Source organism: Macadamia integrifolia, chromosome 5 (assembly GCF_013358625.1).
Source record: "Macadamia integrifolia cultivar HAES 741 chromosome 5, SCU_Mint_v3, whole genome shotgun sequence".
Lineage (NCBI taxonomy): Eukaryota > Viridiplantae > Streptophyta > Magnoliopsida > Proteales > Proteaceae > Macadamia > Macadamia integrifolia.
In genome coordinates this window covers 35,087,223-35,102,098 of record NC_056561.1, presented here as the reverse complement: position 1 = coordinate 35,102,098, position 14,876 = coordinate 35,087,223, and the positions used below count along the sequence as shown (strand labels likewise).

The window sequence follows — 14,876 nt, the reverse complement described above, 5'->3', positions numbered from 1 at the left end:
CGAGTCGGTGGTGGCAAGGGCATGGGGAGAGGTGGTAGGTTTGGTGTGGGAGCATAGTTGTATGCGGTGAAGCCTGAAAGGTGGGTTAGGGAGTGGGGGCAGGGAGGTATGGGGCTAGGTGCTTGGGGCGTAGTTTGAGGAAGGAAAGGGTGGTTAAGGAAGAGGGCAGTACAGGGAGATGGGTAACAATGGTCATGTAAAGGTCCTGGATAGAGCAGCTGCATAAAGGTGTGGATGGTAATGGATAGTGGCGGGGGGGGGATTGGTGATGAGTGGTGGAGATGTGGGAGGAGCCATAGGAGTGGGGAATGTGGTGCAGGTAAGGGCCCCTGTGGTGGGGCGAGGAAGGGAGGAGTGGGGGACATCCTTAATGGACCAAACGCCCATGGGGTAAGAGAAGTTTGTGGAGAGGGGGAAGGCTGAGGTGACTACTGAGATGCAAAGGGGAAGACGGTTTCATCAAACCGAACATGATAAGCTATGTAAATGCGATTTGTTGAGAGGTCGAGACACTAATACCCAACCTATTAAGGACTGAGTAGTGATAGTCAATTTTATGGTTACTATAGGGCCAAATATAGGAAAAATAATGGCAACCAAATACCTTAAGGAAGGTGTAATCAAGGGACCTATGGGTAAAAAGTTGAATAGGGATAACCCAATGGGAGACTTTAGCAGGCATAGGATTAATATGGAACACAGGTGTTTCAAAGGCAAAGTGCCAGTAGTGTTGGCGAATAGAGGCATGAGCAAGAAGAGTGAGCCTAGTTTCAACAATATAGTGATGCCGATGGTCAACAAACCCTTTTTGCTCATGTGTATGGGGACACGAGAGATGATGAGAAATCCAAAGTTTTTTAAGGAATTGGGGTAGGGAGCGATACTCCCCTCCCCAATCCATTTGGATGGATTTCAACTTGGGTGAAAAAATGCGCTCAACCAAGGGTGGAATTAAGAAATGCATCAAAACACATCAGATTTGGAAACTAAATGATAGAACCAAATAAAGTGAGTGTCACCATATAAAAAAAAAACAAAATAATGATGCCCATCAACAAAAGGAACTGAAGAGGTTCCCCTTTTACTTGGTGATGAGCATATTTATGTGTGAAATCTATGGTAATAAAGCATGCATTTTATATATTTAGAATGGAGCTACCTTGGGTTTTTCTCTCTTTTTGCAGGTTTTGTATTTTAAAGACTTTAAGCATTATCGGGCATCATATCTCTCCAACAACAACTACCTAGTGTAGTTGGTGAGCTATGGTGTGTAAAATTCCCTTGCTCACCAGGAGGTCTCAAGTTTGAATCTCATGGTTATCTTATTTTGGAGAATTTTGTTGAAGATTTCCTACATTTCACTCACTTAAAGCACTAAGGCCATGGAGGGGATTTCTACATCAAATTAGAAGCAAGGAAAATCATGGGAGGGGTTTCCTACGCAAGAAGAGGAAAAAAAAAAAAAAAAGGAAAGAAAAAAAAAAGGAGAAATAAATCATGTCCAAATATTCTCTCTCCTCCGCATCATCACCAAAAGATTGTCCAAATCACACAAAGCAAGAAGGAAAATCGTCCCTTGGAGGGAGAAAAAGAAGAGACAAATAAATAAATAAATAAAAGGAAAGAAAATAAGAAAAAAAATTATAGGAAAGTTCTCCAAGTTTATTTCTCTCTTCTCTCTCCTCCACCTTAGCACTTTTGGTCTCAAAAGATCTCACTACCAATTCTGGGTTTCTCCCTTTTAGGAAAGAGAAATTTGTTACCCTACCTCCCCATTCCTATAAATACAACTCATGTAAGAGGAGAGGGGACAATTCATTATTCTTCTAGGGTTTTTCTTTTAGTTGCTCTATCTATTTCTCTAGCTCTAGTTCTAGGTTTATGCTTTAAACACTTTTGTACGTTCCTTTTATTCAATTAATGCAAGCATTTTTGTTTTTGATTCATCCTTTTATTTTTATTGTTTAAGCAATTCAGGTTGTAATTTTCAAGTTCTAGTTCTAGGCTTAGTTCTAGGTGACAAGAACAAGCTATGAAGCATGTCTTTCAAGTTCAATTTATTTTTTCTTCAGATTTGTTTTCTCTAGTACTAGAAATTTTAGATTTGGTTTATTCCAGATCTGGTTTTTAGTACTGGTAGTATCTCAAATTGATCAAGTTTTCAGTTCAAGGGTTGAAGTTCAAGTAAGCTCCTTCAGTATTCTTCTCTCCCCCCTCTCATTCCCCCTTCTGACTACCCTTTCTTTCTTAATTTAGGATTTTAATTTTAGTTGTTACATTATTGCTATCCCTTTCCCCCAAGGTTGATGGCTAGTGTATGTGTTGGCTTTGCCTCTCCTAGCCATAGAACCATCAATTTATTGCTTTTATTTTTATTATCTCCTTTTCGCTAAAGTCAAGTAGAGTAATCCTTATAAGAGTGACTCTCTAGTCAAGTAGGGAAGCTCATATTATAATGCATCCCTCGGGCTAAGTAGAGAAACCTACTTGCGAGTCTTTCTCTAGCTTTATCCCCTTTCTTTTCCTTTATTTTTATTTCAGTATTTTTTCTTTTATTATTTTTTTAATTGTGTGGGTTGTTTATTTTCAGTTATTTATTTATTTAATTTTAATTGCGTGGGTTGCATCTTTAAATTCTTAGATGACGAATGGTTAGGACATTATTTTAGATACATATGTTTAGGACGGTAATTAGAATTAGATCACAACCATTAATCAGTTCACTTTCGTATTATTAAAAGAAAAAAAATCAAGTGGTTGCTCTCCCTGTGTTCAACCCGTAGCTACACTGATCCGTACGCTTGCGGTTACATTATAAAATCTTAAACAAGTTTTTGGCGCAATTGCCGGGGAGATAGGTCCATGTTATTTTTTGCTTTCTTTTGGTAAATCGGAGTGCTTTGTTTGCTTTGCTTTGTTTTTCCTTTTCTTTTGTTGAATTCCTGAGAATAACAACTTGCAATAATAGTTGTATTGATGGAGGTAGCCATGCCTCACAGTATGATAAAGACAGGTTTCGCCCTATAGTAGTACCTCAGGAATTGACCTGAGCAACCCCGGATCCTTGCCGATAAGCTCCCAAAAAGCAAAAAATCAAAAAAATAAAAAAAATCAAAAAAATAAAAAAAATCAAAAAAATAAAAAAAAATCATTAAAAAAAATGTTGCTATCCATTCTTTTGTGCTTGGTAAGCTTTCGAATAGATCCAACAAGTAGTAACCCTATACGTTTGCTCTCTTTAAAACCTTTCAATATGGGAGACCAACATCAAAACCCTTCACCTAAATCTCTAAAAGATAGGGTCTACCCTGCTAGAATAGCCCAACCTTCCTGCATAGTTCTACCACAAGCCTAGGGCAATAATTTTGAACTCAAATCTCAATACAACACTATGTTGCCCCACTTTCATGGGTTGACATTTGAGGATGCATACCTATTTCTAAGGGAATTTGAAGAGGTATGTGTTCTAATTAAGATCCAACAGCTTTCTGATAATGCTGTTAAGCTTAGGTTTATCAATTTTGCATTAAAAGACCAAGCTAAGAAGTGGTTTATGAGTTACCCACAAATTCCATAACCTCATGGGAACAGTTCACAGTTGTCTTCCTTAAGAAGTTTTTCATAACTCACAAGACCAATAAGCTTAGAAGTGATATCCTTCAGTTTAGGTAAAAGCCTAGCGAGTCATTTTCCAAACTTATGAAGAGATTCAAGGATCTACTCCAAGAATGCCCTCACTATGGCCTAGAATTATGGCATTTATGTCAAATAATTTATGAGGCTATTGATTACTCAACTAAACAAATGATAGAATCTATGTGCCCTGAGGGATTCACATCCTTTATAGATGAAGGAAAGGTATGGGAATTCTCACTTGACTTAGCTGACAAAACCCGTGAGTGGGAATCAACCCAAGAGAGTGAAAGAACCATAGGAGGAAAATGATATTTTGTGGATGGGATAGTAGCCAAGGAAGCCCATTTGGATAGCCTAATCAAGAGAATTAAGGTTACTGTTCCTAGAGAGCCATCAACAGTCAATTTGGTTAAGATTTGTGCTTGGTGATAGTCCCCTGGACATGTCATAAAAGAATGCCCCAACACCTCTGGGGCCACTTCTAATGATAGTGTTAATGTCTTATACCAGAATAATCCATATAGTAACACCTACAATCCAGGATGGAGAAATCACCCAAATTTTTCTTAGAATCAGGGCAACCAAGCAGGCCCTTCCAATTTCCATAATCAAGATCAACCTGAACTCCAAAGGCCTCCCTTTGCACAATAATCTTTTTTCCAAAATACTTTTCCTAGGTCAAATGTAGGACCTCTGGCTAGTTTTCCTAGGGCCCCTCTCTTATCATCTTATCAGCAACCCCCTGGGTTTACCAACACTGGAGAGGCAAGTAGAATAAGTGACTTGAAAAAAAATATGGCCCTCCTCATGACAAGCCATCAAAATTTTATGAGAGAACTCACTCAAGTTGTCTCAATTATGTGTGAGAGGGAGAAAGAAACTTTACCCAGTCAACCAGAGCCTAACCCTAGGCATCATCAGCATGTTAGCTCACAAACACCAACAAATGCACCATTGAATATAGTACAAGTTCAATCCCAACAAGGGCCCTCTAACCAATGTAATGTTGTTTATGCCCTTAGGAGTGGTAGAGAGTACCAACAGAGCGTTCCTAAATCTTTCCCATCTATTACTCCTGTTAACTCTCCTTCAGTTGAGGACACAAGTGTGCCGCTTATTCCAGGTTCGTCTGTTGAACCTTAAGATTCTTTTGAAACTAAAGATGATTTGGTTGAGGAAACAAAAAATGATTCTTCTGGAAAAGGGTAAATCCCTAATAGTCCTTATGTTCATCCTATCTCATTTCCTAATTGCTTGGTACACAAAAAGAAGACTGCTTCCATGGATAAAATTTTAGAAGTCTTCAAAAAGGTAGAAGTGAACATCCCTCTTTTGGATGCCATAACCCCGATCCCCACCTATGTAAAGATACTGAAAGATTTGTATACTCACAAATATATCACTAGTGTGCCCAAAAAGGCATTCTTGGTAGGTAACATTGGTTCCATAATTACTCAGCCTATAGTAGTCAAGTATAAGGTTCCAGGGAGCCCTACCATATCTTGTGTCATAGGCAACACCTACATTGAGCATGCCTTACTTGACCTTGGTGCAAGTGTGAGTCTTTTACCTTACCATGTGTAAAAGTAACTTGGATTGGGAGAATTGAAAGCCACTGAAACTACTCTTCAGTTTGCAGATAGGTCTATTAAGATTCCTAAAGGGATGGTTGAAGATGTCTTACTAAAGGTGGGGGAATTTATTTTCCCTGTTGATTTCATTGTGTTAGATACCAAGCCCTTCTCAACCAAGGATGAGATCCCAATAATTCTAGGAAGACCATTCTTGGCTACCAATAATACATTAATCAACTGCAGGAATGGTTTCCTAAGATTATCTTTTGGTAACCAAACTGTTGAGTTTAACATGTCTAGGATAGGCAAGCAACCACATATGGAAGAAGAGATCAATATGTTTGAGGGTTTTCTAGATTTTTCTGATGATTTAGTTACCAACTTTGATATTGATTTTGATTCAGAATTCCAAGAGTGTATGGATGAGTTAGATGATGATAGTGAAAATTTCTTTTCTGAAGTCTTGAGTCTTCACACACCTTTGAAGCCCTTAGGATCCCTTTCCAAGTCGATTCCCAAACCTTCCATAGTTGATCCCCCTAAGCTAGATCTTAAGGAGTTGCCATCTAATTTGAGGTATGCTTTCCTAGGGCCTAACCAGACTCTTTCTATAATAATTTCTTTAAATTTGAATTCTAGCCAGGAAGAGGAGTTACTTAAAGTGTTAAAAGATAATAAGGAAGCCCTAGGTTGGACCATGGCGGATATCAAGGGTATAAGCCCTTCTATTGTGCAACATCATATACATCTTATGGAGGATTCCAAAACATCCCCGGAACCCCAAAGAAGAGTTAACCCAGTTGTAATACCCTACTTCTTAAACCCGGTCTGATTACACGGTTGACCTGATTTAACCATGCAGGACCCGAACCGGAGAGAGTTAAGGCGGGTTCCTTATGGACCATGATGGCAAGGGTGACCTTAAACACCGACTGGCCCGACAAGTCCGAGCCAGTGCCAGAAGAGATGGGGGTACCCAAGCCGTGTACATGCACATATCATAAGACCATATACGGATAAAGAAGGTACGTAAGCCATATTTTAAGGCGCATACGTATGTTATATCTTATGCCATGAGTGAGATTCGTGCTAAGAGTCGAACTCTGTCAAAATTCCACTTGTTGGCCAAGTTTCGACCCTCAGGTGGGCGGTCATAGGTGGGCACATCCACCCACCTGAGTGACCCACCCATGTGATTACTTAGTTATTTTAGGAAGTATAAATAGCATTTATATTTTCCTTTTTATTTTCTCATTTATGACACTCGAACGTTGGTGAGAAGAGTAAAGAGGAGAGAGAAAAGAAGGGAAAGAAGAGGAGAAGAGAAGGAAGAGGAAGGAGAGATGGATTTCAGTGGCACCGAGGCTTGATCTTCTCATTCCAACGCCGGAAGAGTGATCTCCAACACTAGATCTACGTTTAGAGGTGAGCAAAGGCTAGGTTCCTTAAACTTTCACCATACCCAAGTAAAACCCTTGATTTGGGTAGGGTTTCTTGAGGTCTTGTAAATCCCCCTTGAGATGATGAATCTAAGGTTTAATAGATGATCTATGTGTTGATTTTGAAGGATTTGAAGAAATGTTTACAAGGTTGGAGAAGCATTGTTGATTTGAAGTGATTTTGGGGTTTTGAAGGAGTTCTTGAGCAAAGAAGGTAAGATGGCTTTCCATTCCTTAAATCTAACCTAGATGTAGGTTAGAACCACCTTATGAGACCTTGAATGTGTGGAGAATGGGTTTGGAAGAGCCCTATTTGATTTCCCAAAGGTTGGGGAAGGTTTCAGGTAAAAATGGCAATTCCCGCCAAGACCGGTGGGCCATTTGGCCTGCCTGTGGGCACTCGCCTGAGAGGACAGACACTCGGGGCCAATCGGTGGGCCAACCAGCGGGCCGACCTGCCCTCTGGTCTTAGCAGGACCCTCGGGCCCAATCGATGGGCCAGACTAGCAGGCTGACTAGTGGGCCAACCTACCCGTCGGTCAGGACCGGTGGGTCTGACTGGTGGATCAGACAGGTGGGTTGTCCGACCCACCCGAGAGGCTCCCAACGTGATTTTTACGTCCAATTGGACCCAAAACGGACATGTGACATTTTTTTAGGATTTTAAACATGATTTTGTCATTGGATCTTGTTAATTTTGATCCCAAAGTGGCGAAATACTAACCCCGCTCACTCATGATAGGTTCACCAAATCTTACGCTTCTCGTATCGGATCTCACCCGTACCGAGCGTGAGTCCTTGTACACTAGAGGTAAGTGCGGAGAGGACATTTGGCCTTGTTTCAAGGCTTGTGTGGCATTCATTTATTTGTATCTAGACTATCCATGTCATCATGCAAATGCTATGTAGATTAGTTATCCTCTCATTTTTATGCCATGTGTGCTGTGTTTATTTTCTAAATGCCAAGTGATGATATGCTTCTGTGATGAATGTTGACATCATTGTGCATAATGCATTAGTAGACTAGATGCCATAGTCGGCTTGGAAACGAGTGCATTGGTGGCCCATGGTATGGGACGCAGTGGCACTATGCAATCGTACTATTGTCATATAGGAGCATGCGGTTTAGGATTATCATCTTCCCGTGCTACGACCCTTTTCAACAGGGGTTAAGGTGTTGGGTTACCATTTGGGGGGAGCAGTGGTCACGGTTGTCGGGTCACTGTGGCGGTTAGACATACGCCCAGCTAGTCATTAGGACAGTCGACAACCCTGGTGGTATATTCAAAAGGGCCAATCGTACTGCTTTTAAATTGCTGGAGTCAGCACCTTTAATTTCTATCATTTACTTTATGTTGAGAGCTGGTGGTCGACATGTTTTACTTTTCTGAGAACTCATGGTAGGCCTTCTCTGACAGCCCTATGGGCGTATCGCGGGATGGAGTTCGTGGCTCGTACCCGGAGTATACACGCACTGTGGCTGAAGTAGCACTAAACCAAAGACTTAGTAATGTTGCTTAGGTGGATGTGATTTTAAAATGTATTACATAGCATATAGTGCATATGGTAGTGATTTGTTGTGTGGACTGCTGTGTGGTCCTTCTTTCCACTTACTGAGCTAGTGAGCTCATCCCACGTGTGCACCTCTTTTAGATGATTTTGCAGGTCATCCGTCTAAAGAGCACCGGTCGGGCCCCACAGCTGAGTTCCCTGAAGAGGATTGGTGGGTCCCTGAAGAATTAGAGCACGGCACGGATTGCTTATGCGAGAGTTATGCTGCGGGACCGTAGTGTTGATGCTGAGCTGAGCTGACTCTCTGATTTTTGATGATTCCTTTTGTGTACTTGATATGTGAATGGTATTCTTTTTGTGTAAATATCATGCCTTCGGGCCCACATGTACTTAACTATTGTATTATAATTTGGGTATCAAGTATTATGGGAATATTCACAGGTAAACCAAGTCTTCCGCTGAACTGATGAGCACTTTCTTAGAAAAGGAATAAGAGGAAATAGGATTGGGTTAATGTAAAAACTTTAAAGAGTTAAAAGCTAAAGAAAGAAAGGAATAAAAATGGTTGCATTTAGATATTGCATTCATGGTATGCGTGAGAAAAAATAAAAGGTTAATTAATTGGTGTCATAACCCATCGGGTACAAGTTTGACGAAATTTCGGCAGCATAACGGCGCAAAATGAGATTTCCAAAAATTTTCATACAAACACCTGATAAACAACATATTCATATATATAACAATTATCAAAATTAACAATGACACCACAACTAAACTGCACAAGTTATCAAATATACAAATCCACCACAGACCACTGTCAAAACACATTATCCTACAAATAAGTCCAGTTATAGAGAAAGTACAAAGAATGGGAAAAGAAAGGAAAAATACAATAGGATAGACAACATGGAACAGGTGAGAAGTTGGTGTGGACGAGTTAAGTCCTTACTGATTATCATCGTCGTCATCGTCCAATACTACTACCCCGTTCACCTGAGGTCTAGAGTTGACGTTGAGTCGACGGTCGTAGTAGTCGAACCTCGAGTTCACCAGCTGTACATCCCTCCGAAGTCGACCAAAATCTGCTGAGATGGCATTGGCTATTGTATCCAAGTCCTGGCCCAGTCTGAGGAAGGAATTCTCCAAGGTAGCCTGCCTCTCAAAGATGCGTTCCTCCCTGGAAGCACTGTCGTCTAGTCTTCTTAACAGCTGATCTTGCCCGTCCTTCAAAGCCCTCATGGTGGACATCATGCCCTCAAAATCATATGCACCACTCTTAGGTGGTGGGGCTCTATACTATGGGCCTGCAGCTCTGGTGAAGCCAGGATCAGCACATCCCGGCTCCCGAGGTACCTCCTCAGGGATGTCCTCATCCATAAAATCATCCTCCTCATCCTGAGGAACATAGTCCTCATCCTCCTCACTAGACTCCTCCTCCATGGGAACATCCTCCATAGGGGCAGCCCTCTTATCCCTACCCCTCTGAGCTCCTGCTCTCTGAGGTACATCCATAAGGGTGCAGAGACCCATCCTCAAGAGATTTCCCCTGTCGAACTTGTCCGCTGGAGTCTTCCCCTCCTCACCACTCAGGTCCACTCCGAAGAACTCAAAGATCCTAGTGAGGATCCTGCCATATGGAAATCCTCCATCCTCGGGGTGAGAAGTATGGTGCTCTATGGTCTTGAGGATGACGTAAGGCAAGCACAAGTGCTCGTCACCCCCTCTAAAGCCTTATAGATGCAGAAGGCTAAAAAGGCTGCCATGAATCCCACCTGGTTCCAGTGACCTCCTCTGGGGAGCAAGTTGAACTGGACCAATCGGGTAAACACACGAACCTCAGGGAAAAATGATATTTCAGACTCCGGATGCGCACTGCTGCCACAGATGGTCTCATAGATGTATTATGGCGTCTCCAAACTCATGAACAGACCCACGGGCTTACTGCTGGGAGGACTGTAGAAACAGTGCCCTGCTGAGGAGATACCCAAAATACTAGCCAGGGTGTCCACAGTCAGCTGAATGTCCACCCCCTTCACCATACTGATTATAGCATACTCCCCGTACTGGTAGGAAACCTCCAGGTTGCAGTAGAATCTATGGACCAACTGCTCGTAGTACGAACGGTCTATGTGGAGGATAGACTACCAGCCCAATGCTGTGAACCTCTCCTGAAGCTGAATCTTATGGAAGTCGTCAACTACCACAGTCTTCTCCATTATTACAGACCTCTTCAGGAAGGCCTGCCAGTTGGCTACTGCCTCTGAACAGCAGAAGAGTTCCTCGTCATAGTCAGAATGATCAATGGGGGCAGGTCCGGGTCGCCCTGTGCGGGGGGCTGTAGAACTAGTCCCTGCACTCTTCTGCTTAAAAGTGGTGGTCTTACATCGAGTGCCAGAGGATGTGGGCTCCTTGCCTTTGCGAGATGACATTCTGGCAAGAAAAAGAGGCAAGAAGGGTAAGTGACAAAACAAAAATCATGGAAAGAAATAGAATGTGACAAAATGTGACAAGTGAGAAATGATAAAATGTCTATGAATGAAATGCCTGGACAGTGACAAGACAGAGATTATGGCAAAACAGCAATGTGACAAGAGGCATATAAAGCAGGACAATTGAGGAATGAGAAAACCCCAATTCTCAAGATGCAAGTCCAATCTAAGAAAAAAGTTAAAAGACACACAATAGAGGAAAGCTTGAAGCTACAGGCCCAAGACTGAAATGCCATTGTAGTGCAATCAAGAACATGCAAAAACATATGCTAATGTGCTATTGAGGTCCACAAATATGAAAGGATGTAAAGAAAATCAAAGAAAACCCAACACAAAAGATGGATTTTCATGGGAAGATATGGGATTTCAAACATAAGGGACTTTCTATGATCTCTACAGCATGTTAAGTACAAATCAAACGTAATGCATTGCATTTGAGTTACTAATTGGGGAAAAAGAGTAGAAATTGAAGAAATCCCCAAATTTGAGAAAACAAGGGCACGGTTGGGGTTTCTCTCAAAAAAATGGAGAAGTAAATCCTAAAACTAGAAATAAATCACAAGGGAAACATCACATTCATATGAAATCACTATTCTATGGAAAGAAACATGGAAAGGAAGTGAGATTTAAGACAACTCATGATTTTCTACCCCAAAATTCAAGTTCTGAGAAGGAAATAAGGAAGAAACTTACTTGTAAGTGGAGGGTTGAATCTTCTCAAAAGCGCCGGATCGTTGAGTGAGATCGCGAGTGGAAGCGTCAAGATGCTCTCCAAAATCGCCTGAGAGAGAGAGAGAGAGAGAGAGGGGAAATGGGGGAAATAAGGAAGAACATGGGCTTAAATGCCCTGTTCGAGATTTTCACTCGGGTAGGACCGGTGGGGCCACCTGCCAGTCGGTTGAAGATTTGGACCGGCAGGCCAACCTGCCCGCCGGTGGCAGCCCACCGGTTGTGAGAAAACCTGAAAAATGGGATTGCTAATATGTTATGAGTATTATTAATATAATTATTATTAATATTATTATTATTAATATTATTATTATTAATATTATTATTATTCTTATAATAATATGTTATGGTCAAGTGGGACCATTGACATACTTGTTGAAGCACTAACCCTGTATTTTTGAAATTAAGTTGCGGTTAGTTGCAAACTATCATACACTATAATACCTTACGTGTTGGCATAAAATTATGTGTCGATATCAATTCTATGGTGTTTAACCAATGTGATGTATGATATGTTCCAGGTACAGGGATACAATGGTACGTACTAGATCCGATAGCAATGCACGAGGTACCCTGCGTGGTTCTCGTCCAGTCGGTCGTCCACCAAATCCCAGGAGGTCTCTCTCTGTGGGGCAAACCTCACTTCCACAACCTCCAGAGACCTTTGGTCAAGGTGGGGCACAAGAGGACCCACCTATGATCGCACTTTCGAACCCTCCACCGGTTATTACTCCGGGGGATGATGCTACTATAATTCAGCAGTCACAACAGGCTTTCTAGCAACAAATGCTTCAGCAATAGCAAGCATTTATGACTACTATTCAACAACAATTGGACCTTTCTCAATCAAGTCAACCTCCCTGGATACTTACTCCACAGGACCCGCCTATAGGGTCTGGTACGGGGCCACAAGTGGGAGGTACACCTCCAATTCCGCCATTCAGTATTCCTCCGTATGGGATGCCCCCTCCATACTCTTACTATCCGGCTTATGCTCCTAATTTCCCGCCGTAATACGTCAAAGGTAGTGGAGTCATGCAAGAGAAACTTACCACCTGTATTCTCTAAGGTGGGGAGTGATCCTCTGGAGCCGGACCAGTGGATCCAGGAGCTAGAGAAAATATTTGAGGTGATAGTGCACAGATGCACAGAAACTCATTTGTGCGGGGTTGCAACTCAAAAAGGAGGCCAACTCTTGATGGCAAGCCTCTAAGCCCATATTGTTGGCCGCCCATCCGGAACCCACCTGGGAACAGTTCAAGGAGTTGTTCTTGGACAATCATTACCCACGCAGCTTCAGAGACCGCAAGGAGACGGAATTTATGGCCTTAACTCAAGGGGGTAAGACTATCCTTGAGTACCAACAGCAGTTTGAGAGCTTGTTCCATTTTACCCCTAGGCATATGAGGACAGCTAAAGAGAAGGCTGTGAGATTTCTAAAGGGCCTAAAGGCATCCATTAGGTCTGTACTTGAGGTCTTAGATTTGACCGACTATGGCCAGATTGTGCAGAAGGCCAAGATCATGGAGGATAAACAGAAGGGGGAACAGTCCCTCACACCTGGACTGTGGAAGAGAACAAATCTATTTCCGGACATGGGCAACTCCTCCAAGGCATACCGTGGGTCGTACAGTTCTGGGCCTACTTATAGGCAGCCTTATAGCCATTTGGCTACCCTCCTCGACCGGCTGGTGGTTTGGGCTCTACATCTTTCCTCCCAAACACTAGTGCGGTACCTACAGTTCCAAGGCCGCCCCGACCTCCATCTTCAATGGGTTAAGTGCAGAGGGGCCCCGCCCCAGTTCCGACATCTCAGATCCATTGCTTTAACTGCCATTCCTATGGGCACTATGCAAAAGATTGTTGGGTCAGACCAGCCTTGCCCTCCAGTCAGCCCTCGGTGTACCAACTTCCCTTAACTCGGGAAAATTAACCGCAGGGAAGGATGTATGCCCTATCAGCTGAGGAAGCTGAGGCCAGCACAGAAGTGGTAGTAGGTACATTTTAAATTTAAGAATTTCCTTATGTTAAATTTTGATGACTTGCTGAAATTATATGGATTGTTACACTAGGTGTCCTATCTATATCGGGCATACCAGCCTATGTTTTATTCGATTCAGGAGCCACACATTCATTCGTATCTAAGAGATTTACCAAGAAACTTGGGATGTTACCCAGGATCCTAGATCATGGAATGATTGTTAGTATGCCTACTGGTAAAGTTACACAGTTGAAGGAGGTGTATGGGCCGTGCCCAGTGGAAATTAGTGGGAAGAAATTGGATGCATAACTCATTAAGTTGAATATGCAGAATTTTGATGTTATACTGGGCATGGATTGGTTGTCGGCTCATCGAGCTAATATGATGTATGCCAAAAAATCAATTAGGGTGATAGATGATGAAGGAAAACAATGGGTATATCGAGCAGATAAAGTGAAACAGGCTAGAAAGGTCATTGTCTCCGCCCTTCAAGCGGTAAAATTGTTGAAAAGTGGATGTCAGGGCTACTTGGCATCGGTACTTGATGTTGATGCAAGGATTACACCTCTAGAAGAGGTAAAGGTGGTTAAAGAGTTTCCCGATGTCTTTCTAGATGATCTGATGCATTTACCGCCTGATAGAGAGTTGGAGTTTGCCATAGACTTGGTTCCTGGAGCAGCTCCAGTGTCTAAAGCTCCATACAGGATGGCACCAGCCAAGTTGAAGGAGTTGCAGATGCAGTTGCAGGAATTATTGGAAAAGGGGTTTATTCACCCAAGTGTTTCACCTTGGGGTGCCCTAGTAGTGTTTGTCAAGAAGAAGGATGGCAGCTTGCATATGTGCATCGATTACAAGGAATTAAATAAGCTAACCATTAAGAACTGGTATCCATTGCCACGCATTGATGATTTATTTGACCAGTTGCAGGGTGCCAAGGTATTTTCAAAGATAGACCTTCGATTAGGCTATTATTAGCTCAAGATAAAGAGCAGCGACATACCCAAGACAACATTCAGGACTCAGTACGGTCACTATGAGTTCCTAGTGTTATCTTTTGGGTTAACCAACGCACCGGCAGCATTCATGGATTTAATAAATCGAGTATTTCACGATGTCCTTGATAAATGGGTAATTATTTTTATTGATGACATCTTGATCTACTCCAAGACAGAAGAAGAGCGCACTCAACATTTGAGAATGGTGTTACAGAGGTTGAGAGAACATCAACTGTTTGCCAAATACAACAAATGTGAATTTTGGCTTGAGCAAGTTGGATTCCTGGGGCACATAGTGTCTAAGGCCGGAATCGAGGTGGATCCTGATAAGGTGAAAGCAGTAGTAGAATGGGAAAGCCCTAAGAATGTCACTGAAATTAGAAGCTTCTTGGGTTTGGCTGGGTACTACCGGCACTTCATTGAGAATTTTGCCCAAATCTCAGCGCCAATGACTAAATTAACCAAAAAGGGTGTGAGATTTGACTAGGTAGAGGAATGTGAGAAGAGTTTCCAGGAATTGA

At 42.3% G+C, this 14,876-nt stretch overlaps 1 non-coding gene across 1 annotated transcript; it reads right to left on the bottom strand.

The window, feature by feature from the left end:
- Nucleotides 1-3,639: 3,639 nt before the first annotated feature.
- Nucleotides 3,640-3,746, bottom strand: LOC122080468. The gene has a single exon (XR_006140762.1). It is a non-coding gene; the product is annotated as a small nucleolar RNA R71 (small nucleolar RNA).
- Between the last annotated feature and the right edge of the window lie 11,130 nt (nt 3,747-14,876).